Consider the following 21,635-nt stretch of genomic DNA (forward strand, 5'->3'; position numbering starts at 1 on the left):
AACTGAGGCCACGTGGCTAATCATTTTGAAACCTGTGAAAATTAACCATGATGATTATTGGCTAATGTTACCAAGAACCCAAACAGATGCACCTAGTAGTTCTTTAGCTAGCATTAGCACTGCTGAATGCTTCCAATGACAGAAACATACATTAGATAAACAGTCTGTTTTATTTGTTGTTTTTTAATTTTTTTTTAATAGGGATGCTCCAACCAGGATTTTTGAAGACAGGAAGCAGTATCTACCAATATAGATACCGATCTTTTTGAAGTCTTCTTTTCATCAGGTAGAAATATCCAATCAGGATTTTTGAATATTTATTCAGGGCCTGGTAACATTTTATTTTAGGGTCTCTTAACTTGTTGCCATTAGCATGCATATTACCAGAATATTAGCTATAAGCATTCTACACAATTATTGTACACAAAATCCAAAATCCAAAAAGGGCATTTTTTGACGTTTTTTGAAAATAATTATAATTATCTCACCATGTTTGATCAAAAAAGTGAATTTTTGTTTTCACAATCATGCAGTTGGTGCGGAACAGCTTACACACAGCACAAGCCTGATTTCGTGAACTGTACTGTATGTACTGTAGGTTCACACATAATCTGCCATCTATTTTTGCCTGGTTTGTCTAAAAGCGTTTTCTTTCCTTTCAACCTAGTCAAAAAGCTACATGTGCTGACTTTGAAAAACAGTAGACTTTCAATATATGCATTTATCGTGTAATTACTACATTTTCGTGTCAATCCGTGTTCATATTCACCACAAAGTGCTTGCTGTGTAGCAAAAGTAGGCTCGTGGAAACGATTACTGTACTGCTGCGGACGCACTACTTCTGGAACGCACTGCCGGGCTGCAACCGTGCGTTGTGTAAATGGTCAAATCCACTAAGATGAGCGCAAAATGCCAACCCTCTAATGGCAGGTGAGAACACTTTATAAACATCAAACATCCTAAAGAGATTATCAGATGATAGAGATTGGTAGTTGATCAACTGGACCATTGTAATTGTCCAACCAGTTGATTTTAGTTGATCCGCAGAACCGTGGGTGGAGAATGTTTTCACCAAGATATATACATTGTTAACACACATACTGATTCTATTCCCATCTGTGGGTAAAGCTAAATATTAAAAACGTGTGTTCCACTGTTTAATTTTTGGTCTTCTCATGACTAAACAACACTATGCTAGTAGCATATCTACAGAGGCGACAACCAATGAGTGTGAATCATTGCAGTGAAATGACTTGGGTGACTTGCATCATAAACATGTAAAACACACAACTAACGTCTTCATGTTATTTGAAGGTACACCACAGAGATGTTTCCTCACAAAAGTAACATGACCACGCCAACCAAAAAAAGCACGGCTTCATCCAAAAATATGTTTTTATATCACATAAAGCTATCGGGGAGGTTTAGGTTTGGGTTTGGTGTAGGAGAGATTTCCAAAATGACAGAGCGTCAACTTTTTATTCAACACTCCTTGGATATTTGAATTACGAACCACTGCAATACGTACCTGAAGCAACGTAATACAAGCACAGCAATACATGCCTATATCAACGTAACAAATACATCCCAGGGTCATGTATTATACAAGTGTTTTAGCGTCACTCAATGGACATTTCACTTTGAAGCTGCTGCGAAACATGCAGTAAGGTATGAAGAGGCATTTAGAATGATCCTGGGTTGAAAAATGAAATGGTTACCATGCAATCCTGTCAAGTAGTATTTTTTTAGAAAAATGCAACGCATTCTCACTCTCTACTTGTCACAAGTAGGGAGTGAAGAATTCTTACGTCAGACTTGGTTGTGAAATGTGATTGCTTATTGTGTGTCTCGTAACCGACTGTGTCATTTTACGGGACGGGAGTATCTTTTTGAATGAGATGTGAGGGCGTGAGAGCTAGATCATATTCAGCGATTAAAACTTTGCGCATAAAGACTTGTTTGTAATGCTTTTGTACTGCTTATGGTCAGCTTTTGCAGTAAAAAGTGACTGGACTCATATTTGCCTGTGTGTGACTTATGTTCTTCAAAAGTGGGTAGGTTTAGGTGCTCCAATGAAAATATACATTTGTATAAAATGTATATATAATGCATGCAATTCATTAAATAAAGACAAACAATTGAAAACAAAGGATGACCTTCATGCCGGAAAATTACGGTGAAGGGGTAACCTTTGCGTCAAAAAGTGACGGCAAAGATGTGAGGACTTGGGAGTGAGAATGTGTTAAAAAATGCAAAAAAAAATTATGATCATGACTTAGCCCAGCCTTTAAAACAGTAAATGCACTATAATAAATGAATTTTGGTTAACTCCACACACGCTGTTACAACACAGCGGTATTAAATTCGAGGTCCTTAAAGAGCGTATAAATGTTATCGCATTCATTTCCTCAAAGCCTCAATATCAACCCCAGCAAGACTCCAGCAACTGCTGTCCTAACTGCCCCTAGCAGACCCCCTAAATCACAGAGCTGACTTCTACAATAGCTCTAAAACAAACTGAAATCATTCCTTTCAAGTCAAGGCTTGTATAAGAGTGAGACTTGTAAGACTGTCGGACTCGTAAGTCCGCGTGTGCAAGGCCAACTCCCTTTTTGTCATTCTGCGACGTATAAATTGCTCCCTCTAGTGCATAAGGGGGAAGAGCATTGCACCAAAGCCCAGCTGGCTCGTTCAGCCACTGAAAGTATCATTAATTCTCTACCTTGACATCACCTCTGAGTTGTGCATCTACAGGTCCAGCGCATCAGATTCCACAGTCCGCCTCACACTCTCTCAGCACAGAGCATCACCTCTGCCTCTCACTAAAGCATCTTCAAGCAGCTGGCTTTTCAGAGCTGACTGCGAACAAAATCCCTGTAGTATCTTTCTATTGCAGCAGAGAAGTGGCTTCGGACTCTCTTTACCGCATCCCAGCGTGAACCGCCTGAATTCACCGATGGCTGAATGTGATTATGAACAATGGTGCTAGAGTGTGGGAATTCCGTGAATTCAATAGAAAGCTATTGAATTTAAAGCTGAAGAGTGTGATTTATATACCGCTAGCTTCGCTGAAAGAAGCTGCTAAAAATACTGACGGTTTGAAACTAGTTTTCCGAACGCTCGCTCTGTCTGCCACTGGTCGAACAAACAGACGATCCCGCCCCTAACTCACACACCGGTTGAGCCAATGTTGCTGCGTCGGTTGGTCAGGATAGCCAAACATAATGAAGAATGTTTTGACAGCAAGAGAGTGCCTCAGTGTTTACACAGTGGTGTATTTATAGCCGTCTCATGATAAAAGTATTTATCATGACACGTTTCACCTCATTAAACTTCAAATACTTATTATAAAAATATTTCTAAATAAACTGGTCAGGTAAGACTTTTAACAAACCATTAACTATGAAATTTGCTTCAATAATGACTAATTTTAAGCTGATTAATAGTCGGGTAGTAGTTCAATTTAGACATTAGGTTATGCTCATGCAGAATATGTTTTATAAGTACGAATAAACATCCGATATGTTACTAATATGCATGCTAATAAGCAACTAGTTTATATGAGAATTGGTCCCTATACTAGTATTGGCCACACTTTATATTAAGGATTTTCTGTGTAACTATGTTTCTGGAAAATTCCTAAATGTACTGCAGATGAGTCTGAGGTACAGTTTGGTTTTAGGGTAGGGTTGGGTTTATAGTTAAATGCGAAGTTAGCAGTTTAACTACAAATGAAATGCAAGCACTTACAATGAAAAAATATCAGTGCACATATTAACCGGTAAGCACATAGTCCTTACAGCCACCCAATATAACGTGACCAATGATTTTTACTATAATTTAATAACGGTAAACAATATGCTTGTTTTTATTCTTATTTTTAGTTAGGAATAATGCATAAACGTTCATTAGGAAAGAATGCAGCTACAGGTGGACTATAACAAGGGCATGTATGTTATAGCTGCAATTTAGAAGAGTCTTTATCATTAATCCTCCAGGCTGAAAGGTCATGGTTTTATTTAAGACGTCCTTGCGCCGATCTAATTTATTCACCGGTATCTTCCCTCCTTTCACTTCATCCTCAGTTCTCTGCACTCATTTCTCTTTCTCCCTCCTAACCCATTTTATACTTTCCCTTGGCTTGTTTACTCCTAGATTAGAAGTACTATTTTAAGGTCTCCCTGCAGCCCATATTTAAATCTATGACTGCATATGTGCCGTCTAGTTCCCCTGGCACTCATTAAATCTAAGGTCAGTTCTAAACAGCACTGGGTTTAGGCCTTAAGATGTAAAAATGAGCAATCGATGGTGGGAATAATGACCTCTCAACGATTCCTCAGGATAGGTGCCAGGCATTCCCACTCTGTTCACCACTTTCCCCACAGCCCCACAGCAATACTGAGAGCTCCCCCGTTTTAATATTAGAGACTGTAGAGCAGCACGATATTTTGTGTCATGGTTGCTTGGCCTGTGTTTTTGCGCAACGCTGAAACCCGTGTTCAGCGCCGAGACAGACGGCTCCACTAACTGCTGTCACTGCTGCTCTTGTCAAAGCACACCGGACAGCGCTCCTGCAGACATTAGCAACGGCCATATCTCTGAGGATGGCAGCGCGTGTTATGAAACGGCATGATGTGGAGCTGTCACCGCCATCTGAATTCATTACTGTAAAATCTGGTTCATTAACACATCGGACGATAAAGCATGTCTTGCACACCGCTCGTGCGTTAACAGGTGTCAGTCTAGTTGACAGAGCACTGCGTGTTTGTTCGCTGCAAATAGTATGGATCTAGGGATTTAGGTGATTCCAGAGTTCACATGCACACACGTTCTTGTGACTATCATGAGTTAAAATTAGATTTTTTGAGGCACCTTTAAAAGGGTTGAGTATAGAACCCCATATATATATATGTGCGTGTGTGTGTGTGTGTGCACGCACTTACCGTCAGGGTTGGCACAGATAAAGACCCGGACACTCCTGCCCGTGGGTACATGGAACGGTGGGAGTGCAAGGACATTGCCACTGAGGGCTGCTCTGCGCAGAGCAGATTCACGGGGACAGGGCTGCCTGCTGCCCACTCCGGACGGCCACATGGGTGGCGACTTCCAACGCGGCTGCAAACAGAATTGAACATCTTTAGGAACTCAGGATCATGGTGTTGAAACACTGAAGGGAACGAACGGACGAATGCTGCGTTTTGGTGAAATCTCGGAAGGACTGACAGTGTAGTCGCATGAACAAAATGTAGTGAGGGTCCTTTTTCTATTGCAAGTAGTTCAGTACTTGGTTTCAGACGTCACTTTCTAAACAAGTTTATCAACAGAACTAATCTGGTTAACCAGCTTGGTAAATGTGAACTAGTTTCAGTGTAAGAAATTCAAAAACATAGAAACGGCCAGTGTAGTCAGATACACTGTAACCATATTAACAGTGAGTGAACTTGGAATAGTTTCATTGTTAATATGGAAAATCGTGCTATTCTATACCAAATAGTAGCATGCAGCTTGGTGATTAAAGTGTATATACAAGATAGCACGCCTCCCAAAATCAAAGGGCTTACTTACACATCACCATTTAATAAACTGTACTGAAGTGACACACTAATTGTCCGGGGGTGCATCTTCCAAAAGCATTATTAGCTAACTATGGTTCATAGTTCCATTGAACTTGCACCCATAGTTGCTGTTGGGAAACGCACCCATTTACACGGCACATGGTTACCTAAAAGTAGGAATCCTGAAAACGAAAAGGTGGCAACTTGGTTTTAAAATGAGATTGTCACTGTGGTTAATCTCAGAATTGTTTAAGACTTGCTGTATTGAGCTTGAATGGTGACAAAAACGCAGCGTTGGTCTGTGTCGTCTGATTCCTGTACGAATAATCTGCGTTAATCAAAACTGTAACTTTGATAACGGAACAAATATGAGCCCTCTTTGATTGTTATATTGCGCTTGCATCCTGTGTCTTCTCTGCAGTCTTTCTCACATGAGAGTAGCATTTTTTAAAAATGCTGTCAAGGTAAAAAATAAATAAATAAAAATCTGCCCAAATGTTGCAATAAAGGCACACGGGACTTACCATATGGCCATATATGTATGTATTTAAAGATATTACACAATATAATTTGTGTCAGCTGTATTGTATAAATATGAATGAATGAAGAAATGGATTGATGAATAATTGAATGAAATGCTATCATATTAGTTGATTAATTTACTTACAGTATAAGTATCACGCAGTGTTTGGTTGAAGTAACCAAATGTCTGTGCAAACATTCTTTTAATTTAATAATCATATTACCTCTGATTTATTATCAGAATGAATGTAGCGAATGCCATCACGTTACTGCATTTCTTTCCCTCTCAAAACGGGATGTTTCTTTTTTTTACTAAAAGGAGTTACTAGCGGAACCCGAATCATTAAAAGAAATCAGAATCGCAACCGGAATCGATTCCCATCTCTAGTTTGTAAACGACTTACTGCTCGAGGAACGCCTGGAATTACCATAACGCAAGATCCGCGCGCAGTAAGGATTTCCTTGAAAAGAAAACGCGCCGGATGGTGCCTACTTTCTCACTTTGTAGCGTATTTCAGCGACGTCGGCGCGAGCGAGATAAAACGCGTGAACGAAACCGCTCGCGAACAAACGGAACGAGCAATCGATAATTTCCCGTCTCGGCGAACAACGAATCTTAATTGAAGTGAGTTGAAGATGGCTCGTCTCGGTGGCGTTCCGCGCTTTGACATCGCGCTAAACACGTTCGGAGACGACAAAGTTGCGCGTTCGTCGTACGGCAGAGCCGATTCCAAAACAAAATAAACTCAGCTGCGCTTCAACGCGCAACGGACGCGGGCAGCATGCTTGCACGGCAACACACTTGGAGCGCTTACGTTCATCCTCTTCATCCTGGAGCCGTGTCACGCGATATCCGAGCAGGTATCCGCGGGAATCAGCGGAGACGGCGGCACGAACGCCCATTAAATATCTTTGACCGAAAATCAGTCCCGGGGGACCGGGAGAGTGACGGTCGCTGGCCAAACCCCGGCGGTCCGCATCCTCCTCGTGCCGCGTCTTATAAAGCTCCGCGCGCGGCGTTTTCTGTCCGCAGTGCTTGAGGAAAACACAAGTGAGGTGACAGGGATGAGAGTGAGAGTGGAGGGATATTCCTCTCATCGCCAGCTGTCTCTTAATGCGCAGCGGCGAGCAGGAGTACGAGAGGAGGAGGAGGAGGAGCGCTCTGAATTCATTATCAATAAATGCTTCTCTTTCGCAGCGCGCTGGAAGTTTAAGTGAATTGAATTAAACGTAATTGATTGGACTGCATTGCTGCTCTCGCTCGGGGAAATGCTCAAACCTCGCCTATTTTCAGCGCGACCGTACGCCAGAAATGCTACAGTTTCGGTTTTTTCCCCAAATACAAAGTGCTCAGAAATAACACACACACACACACACACTACATTTAAAACAAACGCGTTGTTTGAGCTTATTGACCGCCCTGCTGAGGGACCAGCCTTACAACAGACTGCGGTGTCTGGTTGCTGACTGCAAGCAGATGTTAAAGAAACGTGGAAATGCCTTGCTTGCTGACATCAAAAAGTAATAAAAAAAACCCCAAAAACATAACCGGTCATTTCGGTCCACAAAACTCAATGTGTCCACAGCTCACGCGCATTTAAAATACATACAGTGAGTTTCTTCTGCAAACCGCAAAAAGCCACAACCCTGTTAAGGCTTCAAAAATTCGAAAACATGGTTATTCAAGCAAACGTGAGATTAGATGTATTGTTAGTTCAAATAAGTGACTTACTGTTCTCGACAATAGCTGTGCTGTCTCCCCTCTGGGTTGTGTTGGCACTGTGCTCTAATATAAAGGGCCAGACCCTCTGCGTGAGGCACACATGAACGCCGCGAAAGCAGAGGTGCTGAATCTGGCAACCAGCAGTGGCTTAACCTTTCTTTCCTTCCCTCTTCCGGTAAAGCTGTAATCCCTGCGAGTCGGAAGGAACTACCCTCTTCTGATGCCGGATCTGGTTTGCACCTCCTCTGTTTGTGCCGTAGGCCACGTTTGGCCGGTAAGTGCTGATCACGGAGCAGTGTGAAAGATCGTAATCTCCTATACTGAGCCGTGTGAAGCTAATGTGGTGGGGTTTTGTTTAAACAGTCCCAGCATGCCATGGGCTATTAGGGAAAGTGAAAAGTGTCGACACGCACACGCATTTTTTAATATGAAGCGTACTTGAATGATTGGTGGAAAATAAATGCTGCTTTGAGGTTTTACAGTAACGGTACAGTTTTGAGCGCAAACAGCCTTCATTCTGACCATATAATTTACATCTGCAATAATGTGGATGTATCATTATGCATCATTACAGAAGCAGCCATGCAAAGAGAACAGCTCTATAGGGACAATGCGGTCCTTATGACTTATGGTTATCTAATCAGGCTCAATGCTCTTTTTTTTTTAGAATGCCACATCAATGAAATAAGCTTTGGAGAGAGTGAGAGCATCCTAAAAAATATGCAGTACCAGAAAGTATGCAAATGTTTTGCAAACGGAGATATAATACGCATATAAAATATTTTTACCCAGAGACGCAGGGAAGTAGGCTTATGCGTGTGCACACATATGCATGTTTGTACATTCATCCTCATATACCGACATTGACACCAGAGACACCCACTAGCCAATGAGACCCATAAATCAAAGCCCAACTTCCTTTCTTTCCTCCATGCCTGTCCTTTGTCTGCTCAAAAGGCCCCTATACAGCTGCTATACCACCAGCACATCCTCGCCTCAAGATAACCCCTCCGCGGATCGATACCATCAATCCCCGGACAAATGCATGCATAGCTTCCATAGCAGGCGAGACAGAGGCTTTGTCTCTCTCTCTCTAAATGCATCGAGTGTGAGAACAGTTTGCCCTGGTCTGAGAGTGTGAGAGAGTCAAGGTGAAAGTATGTGATCAAAGAGAAAATGTCAGAAGCTTTGTGCAGAAAAGGCTTTCATTGATGGATGACCCATTGACACTTTAGCAATTTAGGGGAGAGTTTAACAGAGCGGAATGGATTTTGGCATGAAATCCATCTGCTGACTGGGATGAGAAAAATTATTTGTGTGGACAAAAGTATTCAGACTGACATAATTTCTGTGAAGTGTTGGGGGGGGTGCTCCGTAATGCGGTTTTCTTGTTACACTGGAGCATTCGGCCTCTTTGTCTCCTGTTATAAAAGGCATTAGTGTAACTTTGTTTGGCGTGGATTTTGAAAAAAAAAAAATTTAATTTGGTCTTGTTCTTGGATGAAGAAACATGGAGAGTTTCAAGAGGACCTATTTTTAACGTGTAAGTATGCAGAATTAATAGCGGTGTCTGCAATCTGTGCTATTCAGCAGCGTGGAGAGACTGTGGATAATTCAGAACCACGGACAGCACCCTAAAGCTAGAGCGGAAGCTTATAACCTTCTGGTCTCCGAGGAGAAACCGCTAACAGAATAATGAGCTGCAACGGAGTAAAGTTTTTAGAACAACAACTACTCAGCCTGGCAAGACTAACGCAAAAGTAAAAGAAACTTTAACCACGAAAAAAACAAATGAATGCATTTATCGTGATCATGTACAGTGGATATGAATGGGTATTCATTTTGAGATTTGATAAAGATGACAGACAACAGTGACATTAACATTGTACAATATAATGTTAGTCTGTATGCACAATTAAAAAAGAATACTACTGATAAACATTAACCAATAATTGATATGGTAACATTGTGCATTACTAAATTATATTTGGCATTAAAGAACACCTTTTTCCTGTACCCCTTAAAAGAGTATTTGTTTGTACGAAATGATGGCTTTGAGCTTCATTAGGCTTATAACCCTTATCAATGGTATCAAAAGCAGCTTGTACTCCCTACCTTCGAAACGTGGATTGAAGAGGTGTTGTATAAAGCTTGAAAATCTCTACTTCTAAATCACTGGCTCATTAAAGACTTTTAATAAGCAATGAAGCACTCTATATTTAGTTGAGCTGAGCACCTTTATAAAAAAAAAATTAAATAAAAAAGAATATATGCACACATATTTATATATTTATACACACACATACACACACATATATATATATATATATATATATATATATATATATATATATATATATATATATATATATATATATATACACACATTTTAAAAATTCTGTATTTGTGTTTAAATGTACAATTGAATTCTAATTTAATTTCATTACTGGGTATTTTATGTATTTATTACAGAATATATTTTTTGGTGAATCTGTGCGCTTGGAATAATCCATGTAAGAAATCTAAAAAAAAGCAGCTTGAAATGTAAAAAAAAAAAAAAAAAGATGCTGAATCAAATGACTTTGGATATTAAAATATGTTCTCAAAAGTCGTGAGAAATGTGTGTATTTGTAGGCAGGCTAACGTACTCATCATCTGGCACTGAAACAAAGTCAGTGGAACTGGAAATGCTGCCCATTTCTGAGAGAGGTTTGTAGATTCTCCAGCCAAGCAGCGACTCTGGCAGGAGAACCAACACCATTTTGGTGGGAAAAAAATGTAATTTTCTGCCTCTGCAAAACAAGACAATAGTCATGCTGAGCCAAAAAAAAAATCAAACAACAACAAAAAAAACAAAAACATTGTGACGTTACAGAACCAACCACCCCCCCAGAAACCCTATTCAGCCAATTATGTTGCTTCATTGACTGTAAACATGCTCATACATTCTGTTTTAAAAATGGAGAAACAATTGGTTCTGGTCGCACTAAATATGGATTACAAATCTCAAACGTACTGAAACATCGAGCACGTTGCCAACGTGTGAGAGCCGGATAGCCCATCCATACAATGCGATCCTCCGGCGTGCCAGAATTTCCCAGCACTCCTGCTAAGCATGCCTGCTAATCCCGTCAATGACTCCGCGATCGTGAATGTTTTTGTTGAGCGTTCCATGTGCCTCACATGCCGATAAAAGCCTGAATGATGAATGAGATCCCTTTTACACAGCAAGGGAAAGTGCCGACTTAATCTAGCTATTAGCGCTGACGGGACAAAGAGTGTGTAAGAGTCCTCGGCTCAAAAGAGTGGGATTAAGAGACGTCAATCAAGGCGCTAGCGTCACCTTCTGCGGCAATTGAGCTATAATGATAAAATTGAGGCATTCCAACAGGTTGACTGGACAGATGTTGTTTACGTGCTTCATGCCCGTTTTCCCTCCCGAGAAAAGCCTGATAAGTAAATAGACGTTCTGATAGCACGGAAGCCTCACCCTGATGCGTTGTCATGACGATAACTCCAGCGCCGAGGTGTATATATAGTGTAGAGGGAAAGATTTCAGCACGAGACAATTGGGTAGAGCTAGAGAGGGAGCGAGCGCGTGTGCATTCGGCGACCTTTAGATTGTAATTGATTTGAATTTTGACTCTGCATGGCGACGCTCTAGCACACAGAACTACAGCTTTCGCCCGTAGAAGGTCGTTACATATATAAACATCGTACTTTTATTAAACGCAGCAGGCAGAGCTGTCCGCGGCGGATGCGTACTAATCGTTAAAACGAGCACATTTAACTTTCAGACAGCTGCGCCGGAACAACAGCAACCTCCGCACGCTCCGTTAAAAGGGGAGAAAAATCACAACGAGACATTTTCCTGCTGCCTCGATATCAAGCCATTTCCGCTGCACCTCTCAGAGACGTTAAACCTTCTTTCTGTCAAAGCGATGCTCGCTTTCATTTTGAGCCAGTGGGATTCTTTTGAAATGTCTAATTAAACCAATTAAAGCAAGACAGCGCAGTCACCTCGAATGCGACGCTAAGGTTGTGCGCGCTTAGGAAAAAAAAGCAATTATTACACATTTAGTCAAACAAATGGGTCTTTTTTTTTACGATTTGATTGTTTTAGAGTCGTAGCAGTGTTTTCTAATACGCAATCACCTAACATCAGACTAAGTGCTTCTGCCATTATTGTTTATGTTTTATTGAATCTTTCTCATTAAGTACTAATATCCAGTCATTTCTCAGAGAACCGTATATGGAAATTAAAGTTTCCATTTCAATAAAGCTTTTCTTAATGGTACTTAACTCACTGAGATACGAAAAATGCTACAGTCCCAGTTGAAGCGCAAATCTTTTGGGTTTGTGTGTGTGTGTGGTAAAAAAAAAAAAACACTGCAGACTAACATTAATTGCTATCAAAAGCCAGGCTATGTGAATTTATAAAAGTAACTTATTTGCAGTTTATCTCTCTCAACAGATAAATGTGTGTGTGGGTGACAAGACTCTACGAGGGCCTACATTTATTTTGGGCATGAGACAAATGTAATATTTATTTCCTGGAGCTTAGCTGTTTACCAAACTTTTTCCATTTTTGTTCTCCCATTCTCTTTTTTTCTCCTCACGTCTCTCTCTCTCTTTCTCTCTCTCTCTCACACACACACACACACACACACACACACACACACACACACACACACACACACACACACATTATACACAATTGGCAAATGAGTAAAATCTGACTATGGGGCAGAAGAAGTGGGTTGTTTTGGCTTACCATTGTGACATTTAAATTGGACGCCCTCAGCTCAGTCTATGGAAGTCATTACTGACTCACTACCACAGACTGTAAACAGTGAACTAGAGAAAACAGAGAGATCTCATAGTTCAAAATAAGTTTAGTCTAAGGTTACAGGCAAGAGAGTCTAGCCAGTAAAAAAAAAAAAAGTCATTGTCTATATATACCTTTCTGCATTCGGCTTTAAAAGGCTTATCAGGTTTTAGTTCTTGTTTTAAGGGTTTTAGATGTAGCCTGAATTTAAGTGTCTGTGTTAAAAGAACATTTCACTTAATAAATAAATAAATAAATTAACAAACTATTTTGTCAGTTTGTCATTGTAACACAAAAATTGTCAAAACACCAAAAATTATTAAATGCCTTTTTTAGCTACAGCCACGCCTCTGTCCATATTAGGGATTTTCTGCACGTTATATGTTATTATATTTTACTTCTATGTCAATTTGGACTTTATGCGCGAGAAAAACACGCATGAGGGTGTTCAGCACTCCGTAATATTCATATCGTCTCGTTTGGGATATGAATAAATCGTCAAACATAGACTCATTTCCTCGCCCAAGCACGTTAAACATTTAGTTTAACTGGACTGTTTTTAACCGTTCGGCTGAACTGTGTTCATGTATTTTAGAAACTTACATTGTTCTTGCTTCATCCGTTCAATAACTGCGTTCTTCTGTCATCCGAGTTTCACACTGACTAAAACGTTGAAAACGATTCAAAACGACAACGCCGGTGATTGCCAGTCAAGCACAGCGCTGTTTAAACGGCCCGCCCCGAAGCTGATCTGGAAGATTGATTGGTTTGCATCGGAGTCAATCCTGTCTGTTATTGGCTGAAGCGCAGAACTCCACCCCCAGCAGTTCATTAAGTGAAAAGCGCCTCTCAAACGCCGGCTCGCCCTGTCCTCCATCAGCAGCTTTGTCTTTTTATTATTATTATTATTTTTTTGTACTATGTACTTTCGGTGAAAAATAAATGTACTTTAGTTTTATTAAAGTAAAGCTATAAGTACCACAATTTAATTACACTCGAGGAAGTAGAAAAAAGTAAAAGTATACTGTAACTGTATTTTGTAAAATTCTTGACAGTTAACTCTTGGCATGAAAAGGAATTGCAGAAAGAAGCAAATGACATGAGTGATTGAGCCTATAGCAGCAGGCCTGAGCAACGTGCTATTTTTGTCATTCTTTTTCAGAGCAGGTCTAATCTACACGGACAATTAATGAACACTGAGCTCATGGGAGAATCTCACTCTTGCTCTGTCTGTTTCTCCTGTCTTTCTTTGCTTGGCTCTTTCGTTCAGAAATTTGTGACTGGGCTTTATTACATTTAGGCTTAAGTGTGCAATCTTTCAACGATAAAAGGAGAGTTCATTTTAGAGTTCATTTGAGTATATTTTTCATTAAGGTACTGTGAACAAATGTTGCAAAATGTGTGACTGAGATGAGTTTTTTTATTATTATCATATTTTTTTTATAAATGTAGTCCAAAAATAGAACAGCTGATGTGTGTTTGACATGGCAGGATGAAATCTCTTCTGTCCTTCCCTGTCATAGATCTCACCGGATGACCACATGAAGGTGAACAGGCTGATGAGATCGTTCTCCTTTCTCCATCCCACCTCTTGATCTGATGACAATCACGATGATTGGAGCTGAAGCTCTTTGTGAATGAGCGCACATACTTCAATTACTCATGTCAAATACAATGCCTTTTGATGTTCCCGTAGACTCAAAATGGAACGCACAAGTTACTTTTATAAAACAAAACATGCAAAAACACATGGGTGAGATATTCACTTTTAAGGTATGGTCCAGCACAAGCATTGTTGGCCAGTTTAGGGCGGGTGAGCCAATCGTAGGTAACCTTTTCCTGATCGCCTAGAAGCTGTTCCCATGGCAATGGGGCGCCTGTGGGTTGCAGGCTAATCTGTGTGAAACAGCGTGGGCCTTGTGTTCCCTTCGACACCTGTAACTGACAGGCTGAAGACGACCTGCGTATTACTTACTGACCTCTTAGACTTTGTGAGGATTGTTAATAAGAGCCTTTTCTGACAAAACGTTAATTAAAAAATGTCCACAAATAAAGAAATAAATGATATATATATATGTTAGAGAGCCTGAAATATGATTCCTCTGTGAATTTGTTAAAAAAAACAGCCAAACCTTTGCGAGTGCTTAGCTCTTTAGTGATTTTTTTCTTCAAGATTTCTTCTTGCTGCTTTTCTTTTATCAGAATGAGTGCCAGAGAGAAAAAAAAATGTCTCCCTCAGCAACAAAAACTGAATCAGATTGAGTTTCAGCTCTCTATCAAAGATTATCTTATGTGTGATGTCTGGCTAGACACTGAGTCCAAAGCCCAAGAAATTGGGTAGACCAGAGAGGAGCTCTGTCAGTCAAATATAAGCAGAGCAGGCAGAAGATAAAGATATCCTTCAACTGTGCTGTTGCTGGCATTAGAATGAAAAATGCATTGTAGTCTATACTTCTAATCATCCCTCTGCTTTGTACCACCTTTGCATTCTCGCTTCCTTGTTGAATTTTATGCAAGTCTTTGATCTTTCTTTCATCTACAAAACACTCCAACTCAAGTAAAAGAGGGAAAACACTTTCACATACTATACTTTGCATGTTTTGTTCACAGAGACAATACTTCTGGCTCATCCATATTACGATTTTTCTTCTTCACAAAACAACAACTATTATTATTATTATTATTATTATTATTATTATTATTATTATTATTATTATATGTCGCCCTGGACCACAAAACCAGTCTCAAGTAGCATGGGTATATTTGCAGCAATAGCCAAAAATACTAAATTATTGATTTTTCTTTCATGCCAAAACTCATTAGGATCAAGCTCCATGAAGATATTCAGTAAATTTCTTACCGTAAATATATCCAAAACTTAATTTATAAATAGTAATATGCATTACTAGGAATTTCATCTGGACTTAACTTTAACTGATTACATGTGATTTTAATATTTAGATTATTATTTATTTGTTTTTTTTTTTAATTTATTTAGCAATCCTCAGATTCCAGATTTTCAAATCCCAGCTAAATATGGTCTTACCCTAACCAAGCATGCATCAACGGAAGCTTATTTATTCAGCTTTCAATTTTGCGTGGCTCAAACCTACCAGTCATCGTAGGCAAGCTAGGTGCTGAGATCTTTTTCCAGCTAGAGGTCAGACGGGCCCCTGCTAAAGCAGAGCAGAGAGTGAGACAGAAGTGCTCTTCTTCAGGTGCTTGATTGCAAATCAGTCCCAGCTGATGAGAGAGCTTCAGAGGAGAAGTCAAGCACCTGGCGCTGGTCCTGAAAAGGTGTCAGGGTGCTTGATGCAGGTAGATGTGTTCACTGCACTGAAACTAGTGTTTATCGCTATGCTGACGGCTGCCGTGCTTGCCTTTGAGGAAAGGTTAAGCATATGCCTCATAACCACACACAATATGACAATATGAGTATGCCTCATAACAATATGACTTATTCGACTCTCTGAACATTTATCTTACAGAGCATATGCTTTTATGAATGACTGTAATGACAGTAATGAAGGCTTCGAAGCTTACATTGGTATGCGTATGTGCGTGTGTGCGTGTGTGTGTGTGTTTGTGTGTGTGTGTGAGTGAAAGTGATGATTCAGAAAGATCCATCTGCTGTCTGACAGAGAAGTGTCCTTAGTAAAGAAACAGGCTGACAGCTACATTTTCCCACAGACAGAAACAACTGAGGACTATATAGAATTTGATATTATGATACAATATTATGTATGGAACTGGCTCAAGGGTAGGCCTAATTGTATTTTACCATACAACATTCTATTAGCAAAAGGCAAAAAAGTGAACATTTTTAATGCATTTTTACAATGGCAAAAAAATGGATGGAAACTATTATGCCATCATGGTCTGAATGTTTTCACAATTAAATAATATAATAATTATAATTACGCAGTATACAATTATATAAAAAATTATACAGTCACAATATTTCAAAACATTTTGGTTAATGTGGTTTATATATAATTTTATATGAATATATTTGTATTATTACATTCATTACATTGACATATAATCAATATGTATACACTATTTTACCAAAAGTATTCGCTCACCTGCCTTGACTCGCATATGAACTTAAGTGACATCCCATTCCTAATCCATAGGGTTCAATATGAGGTCGGCCCACCCTTTGTAGTTATATCAGCTTTGACTCTTCTGGGAAGGATGTCCACAAGGTTTAGGAGTGTGTTTATGGGAATGTTTGACCAGTCTTACAGAAGCGCATTCATGAGGTCACACACTGATGTTGGACGAGAAGTTCATCCACACCATCCATGTCTTTATGGACCTTGAAGGGGAAGAGGAAGGGACCAGCTCCAAACTGTTCCCACAAAGTTGGGAGCATAGAATTGTCCAAAATGTCTTGGTATGCTGAAGCATTCAGAGTTCCTTTCACTGGAACTAAGAGGACAAGCCCAGCTCCTGAAAAACAACCCCACACCATAATGCCCCCTCAACCAATTTACACTTGGCCCAATGAAAGTCAGACAAGTACCGTTCTCCAGGCAACCCCCAAATCCAGACTGGTCCATCAGATTTCCAGATGGAGAAGCGTGATTCGTCACTCCAGAGAACACTGTCTCCGCAGCTCTAGAGTCCAGTGGCGGTGTGCTTTACACCACTGCATCCAACACTTTGCATTGTACTTGGTGATGTATGGCTTAGATGCAGCTGCTCGTACATGGAAACCCATTCCATGAAGCTCTCTGCTCTCCGTTCTTGAGCTAATCCGAAGGCCACATGAAGTTTGGAGGTCTGTAGCGATAGATTGGCAACCTCTTCGCACTATGTGCCTCAGCATCCGCTGACCCCGCTCTGTCAGTTTACCACTTCGTTGGCGTTCTCTACGATTCCAGAAATTGGTCTTCGATGGCAAAACCCAGTGTGCACTATAGACTGTATGTTAAAACCATCACAAATGGCCACCTCCTGTTAAACAAACACTGGCATGCTTCTTTTCTAAGACAAAATGAAGTTCCAGTCAGAGGGAGGGAAATGAAGACTTCTGTAACCATCAGAATTACCCTACAGATGTTATTTTAATAGTTGTAATGCTGTTATGCCTCAGGCTTACTGTTACTGCAGCACTACTCTAGCATTTAATTACTAATAGTCACTTAACACAACATCATGTATTGGCTGGTGTTGAACAAATGAGAAAGGAAAAAGTCTGAGAGCCAGAGCGAAAGGAAAATGTGTTGGTGATTCATTGTTTCATTTATAAAATTGCATTTTGACATTGCATCAACACTTTTGTAACCACTTTTTTCTAGTTTCATGTGAAAGTTTTTTAATTCTTTTACATTTGGCTCAGTCCACACTTGTCTGGGCCTTGGTGGACCTGGACCTCTATTACATTTTGCTGCCCATAAACGGCCTCACAGTCGCTCAGGTTAATGCCAGTCTGTCTTAAAACCCTGTGTAAATATCTGCTTAGCTTCTCTACGTTCCTCTCTTGTCAGCATTCCGTTCGCACTGCCTTTACTGTTGTTTTTCATTAAATCATTAGCTGTGCGTTAGTCATAACTTATATTAACAAATATGTCGAGCTGTGAGGTCGGCTTTTACACTGATCTGGATTTTCAATCGGCATTCTCAAATCTCCAACAGAGACAAAAGGGGGAATTCACTCTGAATGATGTGCCTCGTTCTTGTTATACATGACCTTTTAAATGTGACTGTGTTTCAAGGTAAGTAGACTTTTTTGTCTGTGAAAGATTATATCAGGCTTTCATTAATATGTTTTGGTCGTGCTCAGGCACTTTAATATTTAATTGAATTTTTATACAATTTATGGTAAGAAGTACCATATGAAACCTAACAGGAAAAAGCTAAAGTTAGCCATTGGGGGGGTTGTCAAATTGACGTTAATTTTGATATTTAAGAGGCATATTTGCAATTGTAATAGTCTGAAGTTTTATTGAAGGTTTTAAAGTGAAACAAAACACCACAAAGTACCACAGAGGTAGTAAAAAATCATTTCACAAATCCATGCTAATATTGCCTTCCATTTCATTACTTTCTGTTCTATTATCAGTTTTTTTATGTAATTTCTTAGACTTCTGTAAAAGGTAATACAGGTATTTGCAGTGAAATATGCTTAAAGTGGAGCAGTTGTTTATTGAATTCACTCTAAAAAACGGACTGTTTTTGGTCGACTTTTCAGACTCTCATGTTTCGCTCAGTCAGTCACAAAAAGGGGACAATAGCTTAGCAACATAATAAAACATATGAGCATAGACATGAACACACGGCCACACACACACACACACACACACACACACACACACACACACACAGCTAATCAGAGGAACAACAACGACTGCTCACTAATGAGTTCCTGCTGGGCAGACCTGGTAGCTTTACAATAAGTGTACAGAAACACACATGCGTACACATACAACAAGTACACCATACACTAGAGTACAGTAAATGCATGCAGAACTTATTTGGCCTTTATTTCTGCACAGACACACACAAAGTACTGCCAAGGTGTTCATCAGTTTAATTAGCCATGTACAACAGACGGATGGGCAGTTCATCTTTACCTCATCTCAGCTAAAATATAGCACACTCATGCTTTTATTGCACTTTAATTAATTGTAAAGCATGTTGCTGTTTTAATGAGGCGCTATATAAATATTACTTTTTACTTGCAAAGCATTGTGGGGGTATCAGACGATAACATGCTACCAAATGACTATACACCACACAATATTTGTATTTATAAATTCGATTTGACAGACATTTTTTTCTCTCCAAAGTGACTAGAGGAGAGCTGTTACACTTTATTTGGACAGTCTACTAACTATACCCTCTTTTTTTGTTGTTGAAAACAAAGATATTTTGAAGGATGCCGGAAACCATAAAGTTTTAGTTATGGACAGTTCATCTATACTTCATCTGTACGTGCACTTAATTGCATTACTGACCACATTCTTTAATCTTTCTGCCATTGATTTCACTTTACTATAGACTGTGGTGACACCTCAATTACAGGTTTCTCTGTGGATGTTCAATCATGTTTTAGCATGCATGAACAAATGTGTAAAAATTGTGAACTGCCGGGGTCCATATACCAACGAGTAAGTGCGAAAAAAAACATCTATAATTATTTCTGCAAGCTTGTGAAAAAAAGAAGAGCTGCTTAGATTTGGCTTCCCTCGTGATGTAGAAAGAGGATCTTACTATAATATATAATATCTTATTGATAGAATATTTCCACCCACTGCGCTGTTGTCTCAAAACAACTCCCTATTCTGAAAAAAGGGGCGGGGAAAGCGGTTCATTTGCATTTAAAGAGACATAAGTGTTTTCACACAAAACAGGCATTTTACAAAATGATGAGGTAGTTTGAGCTGAAATCTGAAAGGCAAATTATCTGGACACCCGATACAGGGCCTTAATAGGTCTCCTTAATTGAATAAAAGTAATACAGCTAGGGGCGCTATGTCATCTTGAAGAATATAGCTGCACTATTATGCTTCGCCAACTTCCATTTTTTGAAATATTTCCCATTTGTTTTTCACACAGGCAGTTGTGCTCTTGCCTTAATTGTGTTGCCATAACAATAGATTTCAGGGTTTCTTTAGAGCCTGCGTGATAGTGTACAAATGAGAAAGGATTCTGTGTGAAAAAACCGCTTGCATGTTTTTATATGTTTGTTCTTTCACAGTATGATATTTTGAGAGCAAGTTTTTTATTATGAGATGTTTAATTTCAGCAACTTATTACTAAAAGTCATTTTTAATTAATTGCTCATGATTAGTCTCCTCTTATCACTGCACTCCAGGAGTCCTTCCGTATTGATTGAAGGGCTTCATATAGTTGCCATGACTACAGTGTCAAATGATGTCCGGCTCAGAGGGTTCTCTCGCCTCGTCAGAGCCCACAACAGCATGCATATAATGAAGACACACAAATGCTTTATTGTTATAAACGCTGGGCGTTTTGTCATCCCTTTCTTAACGTAGTCTTCATTTCTGTCAGCTCCCTCGCAAGTATACTGCATGCTCAAACAGCATTGTCTGCTTGTAGAAAATTAATCAAAACTTTTAATAAAAAAACTACTGGAGCATTCAATTTTGATAATTTATTTTGCATTTGCTGAGCTCTCAGCTCTCTCTGACTATCAGCAATTTAAACCCATGTACCCGTCGCAAATCCCCATATCAAAACGAATGGCTGGAGACTTCCCTCTGTTCCTCATTCCTCAGCAACACACACCTTGAAAACTGATAAGTTCCAATGAGTTAAATGTCAAATATTTACATGTTTAAACAATTACATGGACACTCTGAATTTAAATACAATTAGTTTCAAGATAAATATATGATGTGACTGTGGATAATTGTTATTAAAAACTGGGTATACTCATTACAAGTAATCTGGATTATGTGATAAAATTAAAAAAATAAGTACTTAAAATATAATCCACAAATCCATGTTATTTCTTATTTATATATAATGCAAGGATTCCCAAACTTTTTTTGGTGTCATCTGAACCTCTTTCACTTAACATGCACACATGAAGCACTTCTGAGAGTTTGAAATACATATTTTAATAATTAGATATTACATCGCAAACCTCCTGCAGTTCCGTTACAAACCCCAGTTTGGAAACCTTGATAATAAATGTAATGTTTAATGCAGTTTATGTTGTCAGTGAATGGAATATACTTTCTTTTGTCATCGATATGACACAAGATTTTCCTATTTAAATCAATGTGATAAACGAGTTAAGGTAATGTAAAAGTAATCAGGAAGTAGTCGGAGCATATTGATGGATGCTCACTACTCACTATGGCTTGTCCAACATGGTCAATAAAGCATTGATAGCCAACTATGGTTACAAGGTCCATTATCGCCAACATGGTCCAACGTGTTGCTTGAAAAAAGCGAAACAATTCTACTGTATATAATTAATTCTAGCTTCATTTATGCAACCACATGTCCTTCTGCAGAACAAGCAAGA

General features: G+C 39.4%; 1 pseudogene; it reads right to left on the minus strand.

The window, feature by feature from the left end:
* LOC122347968 overlaps positions 1-7,165 on the minus strand; it is a 41,974-nt pseudogene extending 34,809 nt beyond the window's left edge.
* Between the last annotated feature and the right edge of the window lie 14,470 nt (positions 7,166-21,635).

Source organism: Puntigrus tetrazona, chromosome 7 (assembly GCF_018831695.1).
Source record: "Puntigrus tetrazona isolate hp1 chromosome 7, ASM1883169v1, whole genome shotgun sequence".
Taxonomy (NCBI): domain Eukaryota; kingdom Metazoa; phylum Chordata; class Actinopteri; order Cypriniformes; family Cyprinidae; genus Puntigrus; species Puntigrus tetrazona.